The sequence below is a fragment of the Schistocerca americana genome, chromosome 3 (genome assembly GCF_021461395.2).
Source record: "Schistocerca americana isolate TAMUIC-IGC-003095 chromosome 3, iqSchAmer2.1, whole genome shotgun sequence".
NCBI classification, from domain to species: domain Eukaryota; kingdom Metazoa; phylum Arthropoda; class Insecta; order Orthoptera; family Acrididae; genus Schistocerca; species Schistocerca americana.
In genome coordinates, this window is record NC_060121.1 from 806147643 (window position 1) to 806159259 (window position 11617).

General features: G+C 45.4%; 4 non-coding genes across 4 annotated transcripts; all 4 read left to right on the plus strand.

The window, feature by feature from the left end:
* The first annotated feature begins 623 nt into the window (after nucleotides 1-623).
* Nucleotides 624-696, plus strand: Trnat-cgu. Its single transcript has one exon. It is a non-coding gene; the product is annotated as a tRNA-Thr (tRNA).
* Nucleotides 697-1018: 322 nt separating this feature from the next.
* Nucleotides 1019-1090, plus strand: Trnae-uuc. Its single transcript has one exon. It is a non-coding gene; the product is annotated as a tRNA-Glu (tRNA).
* Nucleotides 1091-1386: 296 nt separating this feature from the next.
* Trnak-uuu lies at nucleotides 1387-1459 on the plus strand. The gene has a single exon. It is a non-coding gene; the product is annotated as a tRNA-Lys (tRNA).
* Nucleotides 1460-1598: 139 nt separating this feature from the next.
* On the plus strand, nucleotides 1599-1680 carry Trnas-aga. Its single transcript has one exon. It is a non-coding gene; the product is annotated as a tRNA-Ser (tRNA).
* Nucleotides 1681-11617: the final 9937 nt, after the last annotated feature.

An 11617-nucleotide genomic window follows, 5' to 3' on the forward strand; every position in this document is an offset into this window, starting at 1 on the left:
ATGAGCGGTCGCTTTAAGGCAGTGTAGTGGGGGACTCCGCGTGTGTAGCACTTTTTTCGGCTGTATCCGGCGTCGTTGGGTGGCAATCCCACTTTCCCTGCAGACGGCTACTCTGGAATATGCTCGGGAAGCACGGCCGACCGCCCCCAACAAATGCAACTAAAAAAATGAGAACAACAACTAAAAAAGTGGTAGGTTGTTCGCCTACCACTCGGGCGGCCCGGCTTCGATTCCCGGCCGATGCATCGTTTTGCTGTTCTCGCTATAATGCTGCCGCGCCGATTGCTCGTTTGAGCTGCGTCAGCCTCAGGAATGTATAGCAGGATTCGCTGTGAGAAGAACCAAACACGCAGCACGCAAGAGACCGTACTTGGACGGACGCGTGCTATTTCTGAACTCTAGCGTCAGCCTGGCTCTACAGGCCGCTGTGTTCAGGTGCCGCAAGGGCGATGTACTGTAACCTCAGGCAGTGCTGCTTTCCGTTGAAAAAGCCGCGGCAGCAGTTTAATCTAGCAATTCGGGAAAGCACGTGTAGCAACACAACAGATTCTTGAGAAAGCGCAAACTGTCTATCTCTAATATGCGAGACTTACCAAGTTTGCTGGGACGTTGCTTGCAAACGTGCCTCGGTAGCGCAGTGGGTAGCGCGTAAGTCTCGTAATCTTAAGGTTGTGAGTTCGATCCTCACCCGGGGCATTTAATTTGCTGTACATCATGGCTGAATTAACGGCGTTGCTGTTGCTAGGGAACGAACTGAATTGTCGTTTGTTATCCACAAGGAGCCCACGCCTCAGCGTCAAAATGTTTACATCCAGCTATGGCAAGGTACAGCTTTGACCTTTCTCCTCCCCTGTTATGAGTAAAATATGATGCAAACTGCAATGAATTGTCAGTTTCGAGCTGTGCGCCATGCCAGTCTGCAAGCGCAAATATGCTCGCAAACAGAGAACACCACTAAGTCCGGATTCAGCACGAAAAGCGAGAGGAGAGGGAGTAAATCTGACGTTTATCGAGCAAATCCGGTGTGGTCTAGTGGCTAGGATACCTGGCTTTCACCCAGGAGGCCCGGGTTCGATTCCCGGTACCGGAAGGGAAGTTTTTGCGCACACGACCCTCCATGTTTTGGCCCTCCAACCCTCGTTTGTCGCCCTCCTTCCGGAGCTTCAACCGAGCGTAATCGGGGAAAACAGGCACGAGATGCAATTACTGTCAGCACCGGGGTAAAGGGAGAAGAGGCACTGGTCCGCTGTTGGGCTGCTACCAGCGTCAGTGGCAAGTCGGTGAAGTCGCCAGCTGCGCCAGAAGCCAGCAATTACCGTAGTACGCCTACACACGCGTTCCAGTTATTCACATTGCCTGCAGCTGCTCCATCCACAGCAAGCGTGAGCCCGGATAGCTCAGTCGGTAGAGCATTAGGCTTTTAACCTAAGGGTCCAGGGTTCGAGTCCCTGTCCGGGCGAAGATTTTAACGCTTCCGTAATGGCTCGTCTCGTAGCGCTGGTAGCCCTGCCGTAATCAGTGCACGGAGTTCGTTTCCTGTCAACATTCTGCGCAGAACGGTTTGCTTTTTCACGATTCGAGGGGACTTTTGGCTGCGAGCAGTCGTGGCCGAGTGGTTAAGGCGTCTGACTAGAAATCAGATTCCCTCTGGGAGCGTAGGTTCGAGTCCTACCGACTGCGTCTCTTTTTTTTTTTTATTTTTTTGTTTAAGAAGAAGGAGCACAAAACTTCGCAGTTTGCCTGTCGTTTTGGTACTTCGCTACACCTCACCTCTCACAGCCGTTTATATCGCCTGTCCTCTTGATAAGGGCGAATTCCAAGCGCCAGCTTTCGCGTTGGGTGGCAATCCCACTTTCCCTGCAGGCAACTGCTCGGGAAGCACGGGCAGCTTGTCGAGCATAGGTAGTTCAGTGTCATGTGCGTTAGCAGCGCAGTAGGCTGCGTTTAGTCTCATGATCTTAATGTATGCCGCCACGATAACTCGGTGCGTTCGGTGTGAGGGTTATCTGCAGTATGTAATAAAGGTCTGAGTCAACGATGAACTTGAACTGTGCTCTTTGGATGTCGGCCCCCAACAAATGCAACGATAAAAATGAGGTGTGAAACAGTATATATATGTAAATTGAAGAGGATCACCGCTGTCAGCTGCAGCGACGAGTTAAAATGCGTATCAGATTGGGATTCGACCTCGGGCTCTCCTTCTTACTAGGCAGGTGCGTTCATCGTTGTTCCATTCAGGACTACCGGATGAAGAAGCCTTTCCACACAGGCATCTGTCAAAACTCCGGGTGATCAAATAGTCATTATAAATTTGAAAACTGAATAAATCATGGAATAATGTAGATAGAGAGGTACAAATTGACACATATGCTTGGAATGACATGGTGTTTTATTGGAGACAAAGAAATACAAAGTTAAGAAAATATCCGAGAGATGGCGCTTCATCTGATCAGAATAGCAATAATTAGCATAACAAAGTAAGACAAAGCAAAGATGATGTTCTTTACAGGAAATTCTCAATATGTCCACCATTATTCCTCAACAATATCTGTAGTCGAGGAATAATGTTGTGAACAGCACTGTAAAGCATGTCCGGAGTTATGTTGAAGCATTGGTGTCGGATGTTGTCTTTCAGCATCCCTAGAAATGTCTGTCGATCACGATACACTTGCGACTTCAGGTAACCCCAAAGCTAATAATCGCACGGACTGAGGTCTGGGGATCTGGGAGGCCAAGCATGACGAAAGTGGCGGCTGAGCACACGTTCATCACCAGACGACGCGCGCAAGAGATCTTTCACGCGTCTAGCAATATGGTGTGGAGCGCCATCCTGCATAAACATCGTACGTTCCAGCAGGTGTTTATCAGCCAGGCTGGGGATGATGCGATTCTGTAACATATCGGCGTACCTCTCCCCCTTCACGGTAGCAGTTACAAAACCAGAATCACGCATTTCCTCGAAGAATAAAGGCCCGATAACGGTAGATGTGGTAAATCCAACCCACACCGTGACTTTCTCGTCGTGCAATGTAGTTTCCACGACCGTTCTTGGATTTTCGGTAGCCCAACTTTTGCAGTTGTGGGCGTTGACAGACCTTCGGAGCGTGAAATGAGCTTCGTCGGTCCACAACACGTTACTCAACCAATCGTCGTCTTCCGCCGTCTTTTGAAACGCCCACACCGCAAATGCCCTCCGCTTCATTAAATCGCCAGGTAACAGTTCATGATGCCGATGGATTTTGTATGAATAGCATCGGAGGGTACGCCTCAGTGCCAACAAAACAGTAGTGTATGGAATGCCGGTTCGACGTGCGACTGCACGAGCGCTGAGTTCCCCGTGCAAGCCGGCTACAGTCTCCATTTCTTCCTGAACTGTCTCAGCAGCGTTACGCCTTGGGCTTGGGCTCTGTCTCCCACTACGGGGTCTATCGTCTAAACAACCCGTGGCTTCGAACTTCGAAATCATTCTCGTCACAGCTACATTTGTCAACGGACCTTTACCCGTTCGAATCCCCTTCCTATGGCGATAGTATCGTAACGCCGAACTAGCACATTCCCCATTCTGATAATACAGCTTCACTAAAAGCGCCTTTTCAGGAAACGTCAACATGCTGCGACTGCTCACGCATCTGATTCTCTCTCTCTCATTACAGCTCCTTTTATACACGATTGTCATGAGCAGTCATTGACGTTTTGCTGTCCAGCGCCATCTGCCGGACACTTTGTGCACTTTGTTTTTTGTTGTTGTAATAAAACCCCATGTCATTCCAAGCGTATGTGTCAATTTGTACCTCTCTATCTACATTATTCCGTGATTTATTCAGTTTTCAAATTTATACCGACATTTTGATCATCCGGTTCATAATATTTTACCTGTTTCATACATCTTGCACACCCGGTGGAAGAGTTTCATCATGGCTGGCTCTACCAAGGCTATCAGTAGGTCTAACAGAATAAGTTTGCTCTCGGAGCCTTGTTTCGACTATGATCTTCCAGAGATTTTTAAAATTCTTCTCGCGGTATCATATCTCCCATCTCATCTTCATCTACATCCACTTCCCTTGCTATAATATTGCTTTCAAGTTCATCTCCCTCGTATAGAGCCTCTATATATTTCTTCACCTTCCAGCTTTATGTAAATGTTGCTGCATCAAGCCACGGCACACACAAGATTTAAGATATAGGATGCAGATATGGAACTGACAACTGATCGTACAACGATAGAAGAGTAAAGCCAACCTGTGAATAAATATATAACGCTTGGATCTTGGATATGTGATGATTATGGACAACTCTAATACTGCTACGATAATGATCGTCCAGAAGTACGTATTGCGAGTTGCAAAAGTGAAAATGATAGTAACAATTATTACGGAACAGAGACAGCTAAGACCAGACGAAAGAATACGAACATGTTTCCTTAAAAGCAAGCTTACAGGAAGGTGTGTTTTGTGGCGTAACAAGGTTGAAGTTTCAGAGTTAGAGTGCTTACCGTCCGGTATTTATGCACCCAACTGATAGATGTGCGACATCGCTACGAACACGTTACAGAAATTCAGGCTTTATATATAGCGAGAGTATGACCTACCTCGCAGTTGCCGTTGTTGCCTATGGATATGAAGTTATACTTTATAGCTGATGTTGTTGTTGTGGTCTTCAGTCCTGAGACTGGTTTGATGCAGCTCTCCATGTTAATCTATCCTGTGCAAGCTTCTTCATCTCTCAGTACCTACTGCAACCTACATCCTTCTGAATCTGCTTAGTGTATTCATCTCTTGGTCTCCCTCTACGATTTTTACCCTCCACGCTGCCCTCCAATACTAAATTGGTGATCCCTTGATACCTCAGGACATGTCCTACCAACCGATCCCTTCTTCTAGTCACGTTGTGCCACAGACTTCTCTTCTCCCCAATCCTATTGAATACCTCCTCATTGGTTACGTGATCTACCCACCTAATCTTCAACATTCTTCTGTAGCACCACATTTCGAAAGCTTCTATTCTCTTCTTGTCCAAACTATTTATCGTCCATGTTTCACTTCCATACATGGCTACACTCCATATAAATAAGTTTCAGAAACGACTTACTTAAATCTATACTCGATGTTAACAAATTCCTCTTCTTCAGAAACGCTTTCCTCGCCATTGCCAGTCTACATTTTATATCCTCTCTACTTCGACCATCATCAGTTATTTTGCTCCCCAAATAGCAAAACTCCTTTACTACTTTAAGTGTCTCATTTACTAATCTAATTCCCTCAGCATCATCTGACTTAATTCGACTACATTCCATTATCCTCGTTTTGCTTTTGTTGATGTTCATCTTAAATCCTCCTTTCAAGACACTGTCCATTCCGTTCAACTGCCCTTCCAAGTCCTTTGCCGTCTCTGACAGAATTACAATGTCATCGGCGAACCTCAAAGTTTTTATTTCTTCTCCCTGGGTTTTAATACCTACTCCAAATTTTTCTTTTGTTTCCGTTACTGCTTGCTCAATATACAGATTGAATAACATCGGGGAGAGGCTACAACCCTGTCTCAATCCCTTCCCAACCACTGCTTCCCTTTCATGCCCCTCGACTCTTATAACTGCCATCTGGTTTCTGTACAAATTGTAAATAGCCTTTCGCTCCCTGTATTTTACCCCTGCCACCGTTAGAATTTGAAAGAGAGTATTCCTGTCAACATTGTCAAAAGCTTTCTCTAAGTCTACAAATGCTAGAAACGTAGGTTTGCCTTTCCTTAATCTTTCTTCTAAGATAAGTCGTAAGGTCAGTATTGCCTCACGTGTTCCAACATTTCTACGGAATCCAAAGTGATCTTCCTCGAGGTCGGCTTCTACCAGTTTTTCCATTCGTCTGTAAAGAATTCGCGTTAGTATTTTGCAGCCGTGACTTATTAAACTGATAGTTCGGTAATTTTCACATCTGTCAACACCTGCTTTCTTTGGGATTGGAATTATTATATTCTTCTTGAAGTCTGAGGGTATTTCGCCTGTCTCGTAGACAGGCCGTCAGTAGTTCTAATGGAATGTTGTCTACTCCCGGGGCCTTGTTTCGACTCAGGTCTTTCAGTGCTTTGTCAAACTCTTCACGCCGTATCGTATCTCCCATTTCATCTTCATCTACATCCTCTTCCATTTCCATAATATTGTCCTCAAGTACATCGCCCTTCTATAGACTCTCTATATACTCCTTCCATCTTTCTGCTTTCCCCTCATTGCTTAGCACTGGGTTAACATCTGAGCTCTTGATATTCATACAAGTGGCTCTCTTTTCTCCAAAGGTCTCTTCAATTGTCCTGTAGGCAGTATCTATCTTACCCCTAGTGAGATAAGCCTCTACATCCTTACATTTGTCCTCTAGCCATGCCTGCTTAGCCATTTTGCACTTCCTGTCGATCTCATTTTTGAGACGTTTGTATTCCTTTTTGCCTGCTTCATTTACTGCATTTTTATATTTTCTCCTTTCATCAATTAAATTTAATATTTCTTCTGTTACCCAAGGATTTCTAATAGCCCTCGTCTTTTTACCTACTTGATCCTCTGCTTATATAGCTGATATATTTCCTTAATCTTGAGGGAACATAGGATAAATCGATAACAGCGGAGACCTTTGTACCCATTATGCTGTTTGTTTTTAAATCTGGTGCTGGGAGGCAATTGTCAGTACCCTCAGTTGTTTAATGAGGCGTCCACATATGTTTGCCGGCCGGTGTGGCCGTGCGGTTCTAGGCGCTACAGTCTAGAGCCGAGCGCAGGTTCGAATCCTGCCTCGGGCATGGATATGTGTGATGTCCTTAGGTTAGTTAGGTTTAATTAGTTCTAAGTTCTAGGCGACTGATGACCTTAGAAGTGAAGTCGCATAATGATCAGAGCCATTTCAATCATTTTTGTTTTTTAGTTTTCCATTTTTTGTTTTACTGCCATTTGAACCACAAATGTTTCAAGGGTTTGTAGCAAACGTTACCCGCAGAAGTCGCACTTCTTATTCATTGACAGGTTGGCAGTTTCCGTTCACTGACAATCACAACACCTCTTCTTAGAAATTCTGGACGTCCACAATCGATGTAACAACATAAAAGACATTGTAGCATTATAAAATTTTGAAAGATGCGCGTGGACGAAAATGAACGTAACATAACGCAGCGTGTTCGTGGGATATTATTGTGTAGCAGGTATATATCGTATAATTCCAGTGGAAGTAGGTATTGATTTACAGTTCAGTGGCGGCATTTTGCTTGCTGGTGGTAAAATTCTTTCATTTTTATCCATGGAGCTTTTTAATATTTTTTAAATGTTACCATGTTTTTTATATTATTATTTTCCTTACGCAATCTTGGGATTTTTAAGAAGAGTTCTGATAACAGTTATTGAATCTAGACCACCAACGCGTTAACAAACGAGAAATGCGACTAGGAATTTAGTTTTATTTGCATTGTGGGTTCAGCTTCCAATTGATATTGTATCATAATCAATGAAGACTTGCAATCTAAGTGTGGAACATAAATAAGAAGAAGGGAAATTGAAGTACTGGTTGAAGAGCAGTTCAGCTGCTCGAACATTAAAGGAGCCGGAGAAATAATTTTGACAACACTCTTAATAATACAGAGAAATAAAAAAAAATTCTGGTTGTCTTCACATCAGTCGTAGAACAAGATGAAGACGCCGACAATATAAGCTGGAACAAGGTATACTCTAAACTCTGAGAAAGAAGGAACACCATATAAAGATAGATGAGTAATGTGCAATGCCTGCAAAAACCAAATTCGTTACTGGAAAGAGATAGTACAACTGGAAATCCGATGTCGATTTTGATGCTATGATGGCATACACTATGTGATCAAAAGTATCCGGACACCCCCTAAAACATACGTCTTTCATATTAGGTGATGGTGCTGCCAGCTACTGCCAGGTACTCCATACCAGCGAACTCAGTAGTCATTAGACATCGTGAGAGAGCAGAACTGAGCACTCTGCGGAACTCACGGACTTCGAACGTGGTCCGATGATTGGGTGTCACTTTGTCATGCGTCTGTATGCGAGATTTCCACATTCCTAAACATCCCTAGAGTCACTGTTTCCGATGTGATAGTAAAGTGGAAACGTGAAGGGGCACGTACAGTACAAAAGCATACAGGCCGACGTCGACTGTCAACTGACAGGGACCGCCGATAGTTGAAGAGGATCGTAAAGTTTAATAGGCAGACATCTAACCAGACTATCAGACAGGGATTACAAACTGCATCAGGATCAACTGCAAGTACTTTGACAGTTAGGCGGGAGGTGACAAAATTTTAATTTCATGGTCGAGCGGTTGCTCATAAGCCACACATCACGCCGGTAAATGCCAAACGTCGTCTCGCATGGTGTAAGGAGTGTAAACATTGGACGACTGAACAGTGGAAAAATGTTGTGTGGAGTGACGAATCGCGGTACACAATGTGGCGATCCGATGGCAGGGTGTGGGTATGGTGAGTGCCCGGTGAACGTCATCTGCTAGCGTGTGTAGGGCCAACAGTAAAATTCTGAAGCGGTGGTCTTATGGTGTGGTCGTGCTTTTTCGTGGAGGGCGGTTGCATCCCTTGTTGTTTTGCTTGGCACTATCACAGAAGAGGCCTGCACTGATGTTTGAAGCACCTTCCTGCTTCTCACTGTTGAAGAGCAATTCGGTGATGGCGATTGCATCTTTCAACACGACCGAGCATCTGTTCATAAGGCACGGCGTGTGGTGGAGTGGATACACGACAGTAACATCCCTGTAATGGACTGGCCTGCACAGAGTTCTGGCCTGAATCCTGTAGAAGAAACGCCGACTTCGTGCCAGGCCTCACCGACAGACATCGATACTTCTACATCTACATCCACACTCCGCAGACCACCTGACGGTGTGTGGCGGAGGTTACTTTGAGTACCTCTATCGGTTCTCCCTTCTATTCCAGTCTATTATTGTTCGCGGAAAGAAAGATTGTCGGTATGCCTCTGTGTGGGCTCTAATCTCTCTGATTTTATCCTCATGGTCTCTTCGCGAGATATACGTAGGAGGGAGCAATATACTGCTTGACTCCTCGGTGAAGGTATGTTCTCGAAACTTCAACAAAATCCCGTACCGAGCTACTGAGCGTCTCTCTTACAGAGCCTTCCACTGGATTTTATCTGTCATCTCCGTAACGCTTTCGCGATTACTAAATGATCCTGTAACGAAGCGCGCTGCTCTCCGTTGCATCTTCTCCCTCTCTTCTATCAACCCTATTGATATGGATCCAACACCGGTGAGCAGTATTCAAGCAGTGGGCGAACAAGTGTACTGTAACCTACTTCATTTTTTTTGGACTGCACTTCCTTAGGATTCTTCCAATGAGTCTCAGTCTGGTATCTACTTACTGACGATTAATTTTATACGGTCATTCCATTTTAAGTGACTCCTAATCCATACTCCCAGATAGTTTATGGAATTAACTGCTTCCAGTTGCTGACCTGCTATATTGTAGCTAAATGATAAAGCATCTTTCTTTCTATGTATTCGCAGCACATTACACTTGTCTACATTGAGATTCAATTGCCATTCCCTGGACCATGCGTCAATTCGTTGCAGATCCTCCTGCATTTCAGTACAATTTTCCATTGTTACAAACTCTCGATATACTACAGCGTCATCCGCAAAAAGCCTCAGTGAATTTCTCATGTTATCCACAAGGTCATTTATATATACTGTGAATAGCAACGGTCCTACGACACACTCCTGCGGCACACATGAAATCACTCTTACTTCGGAAGACTTCTCTCCATTGGAATGACATGCTGCGTTCTGTTGTCTAGGAACTCTTCAATCTAATGACACAATTCGTCTGATAGTCCATATGCTCTTACTTTGTTCATTAAGCGACTGTGAGGAAGTGTATCAAACATCTTGCGGAAGTCTAGAAACACGGCATCTACCTGTGAACCCGTGTCTATGGCCCTCTGAGTCTGGTGGGCGAATAGCGCGAGCTGGGTTTCACACGATCGTCTTTTTCGAAACCCATGCTGATTCCTACAGAGTAGATCTCTAGTCTCCAGAAAAGTCATTATACTCGAACATAATACGTGTTCCAAAATTCTACAACTGATCGACGTTAGAGATATAGGTCTATAGTTCTGCACATCTGTTCGACGACCCTTCTTGAAAACGGGGATAACCTGAGCCCTTATCCAATCTTTTGGAACTCTACGCTCTTCTACGGCAGACCGCTTCAAGAAGGGGGGCAAGTTCCTTTTTCTCAGTGGAGCAATCCTCCTTGAAGAATGGGCTGCCATAACCGAAGAAACCTTCCAGCATGTGATTGAACGTATGCCTGGGAGAGTGGAAGCTGTCATCAAGGCTAAGGGTGAGCCAACACCATACTGAATTCCAGTATAACCGATGGAGGGCGCCACGAACTTCTAAATCGTTTTTACCAGGTGTCCGGATACTTTTGATCACAAAGTGTACGTCACCATAGTAGATCTACTGATAACGGTTTCATTGGCCTCCACTAACAGATAGCGTAGCAGCGTATGTACCAGAGTGCCCTCTCTGTCTACACTTTAACAGGTAATGCTGGCGGCCAGAAAGCTTAGTCTGTTGCAGACGTGTGAAGCAAGCAGGAAACCTTGCCACATAGAAGCGCATGTGTTTTCTACAGCCAAGTGACCGAGTTTGAAAGGGGTCAAATTGTGGTCTTCTGAGCGGCGGGATGACCCTTTCGGAGATTTGCCACACAAGCGGACGTGCTGCGTCATTTGTGCAACGTTGCTGGTGTCGGTGGTCATGTGAACATTCTGATACCAATAGATGTTTCGGATGTCCACGCAGCAAAGGCTCCCGCCAAGATTGTCGTACTGTAAGGGCAGCAGTGGCAGATCGTACAGCTACCGCAGGGTGGATAAGAGGGCTTGTGAGCCCAGTCGTGTCAACACGAACTTTTGTGAACAGATTATTAGCAGTGATACCACTGGCACTCACACCATGTCTTCCTCTCACTCCACAGCATCGACGTGCACAGCTCCACTGGTGCCGTCAGACGATCTCTTCGAAGATGGAATGGCGCGCCCTGGTCTTCAGCGATGAACGCAGGTTCTGCCTACAGGCAAATAATGGTCGTTTGTACGTACAGCATAGACCTGGTGTGCAATCGCTCGAATGCAGTTGTACAAGACACACTAGCCTGGGATGCGATGGGCTACAACTCTCGTTCACCCTTCGTGTTTCTGGGGGGGGGTTGCTAATCAGTGCTCGGTACGTGTAGAATGTTGTTAGACCCGTTCTTTTGCCGTTCTTGCAACAGGAAGGTGATGTGTTATTCCAACCGGACAATACTCACTCAAACACTGCCCGTGTAAATAAATCTACGTGCTCTCCAAGACACGCAGCAGTTTCCCTTGTCAGAGCGATCTCCAGACTCGTCTCCAATAGAACATATATGGGATATGACTGGACGAGAAGTAACTCGTGCGACTCTTCAGCCAAGAACTCTTACAGAACTAAGTGAATTGGTCGAGTGGACGTGGTCTAACGTATCCATTGATAGTATTCATCATCTGTAAGATCGAATGGATGCCAAAGTCAGTTCCTGCACTGCCGCCCGTGGAGACTCCACT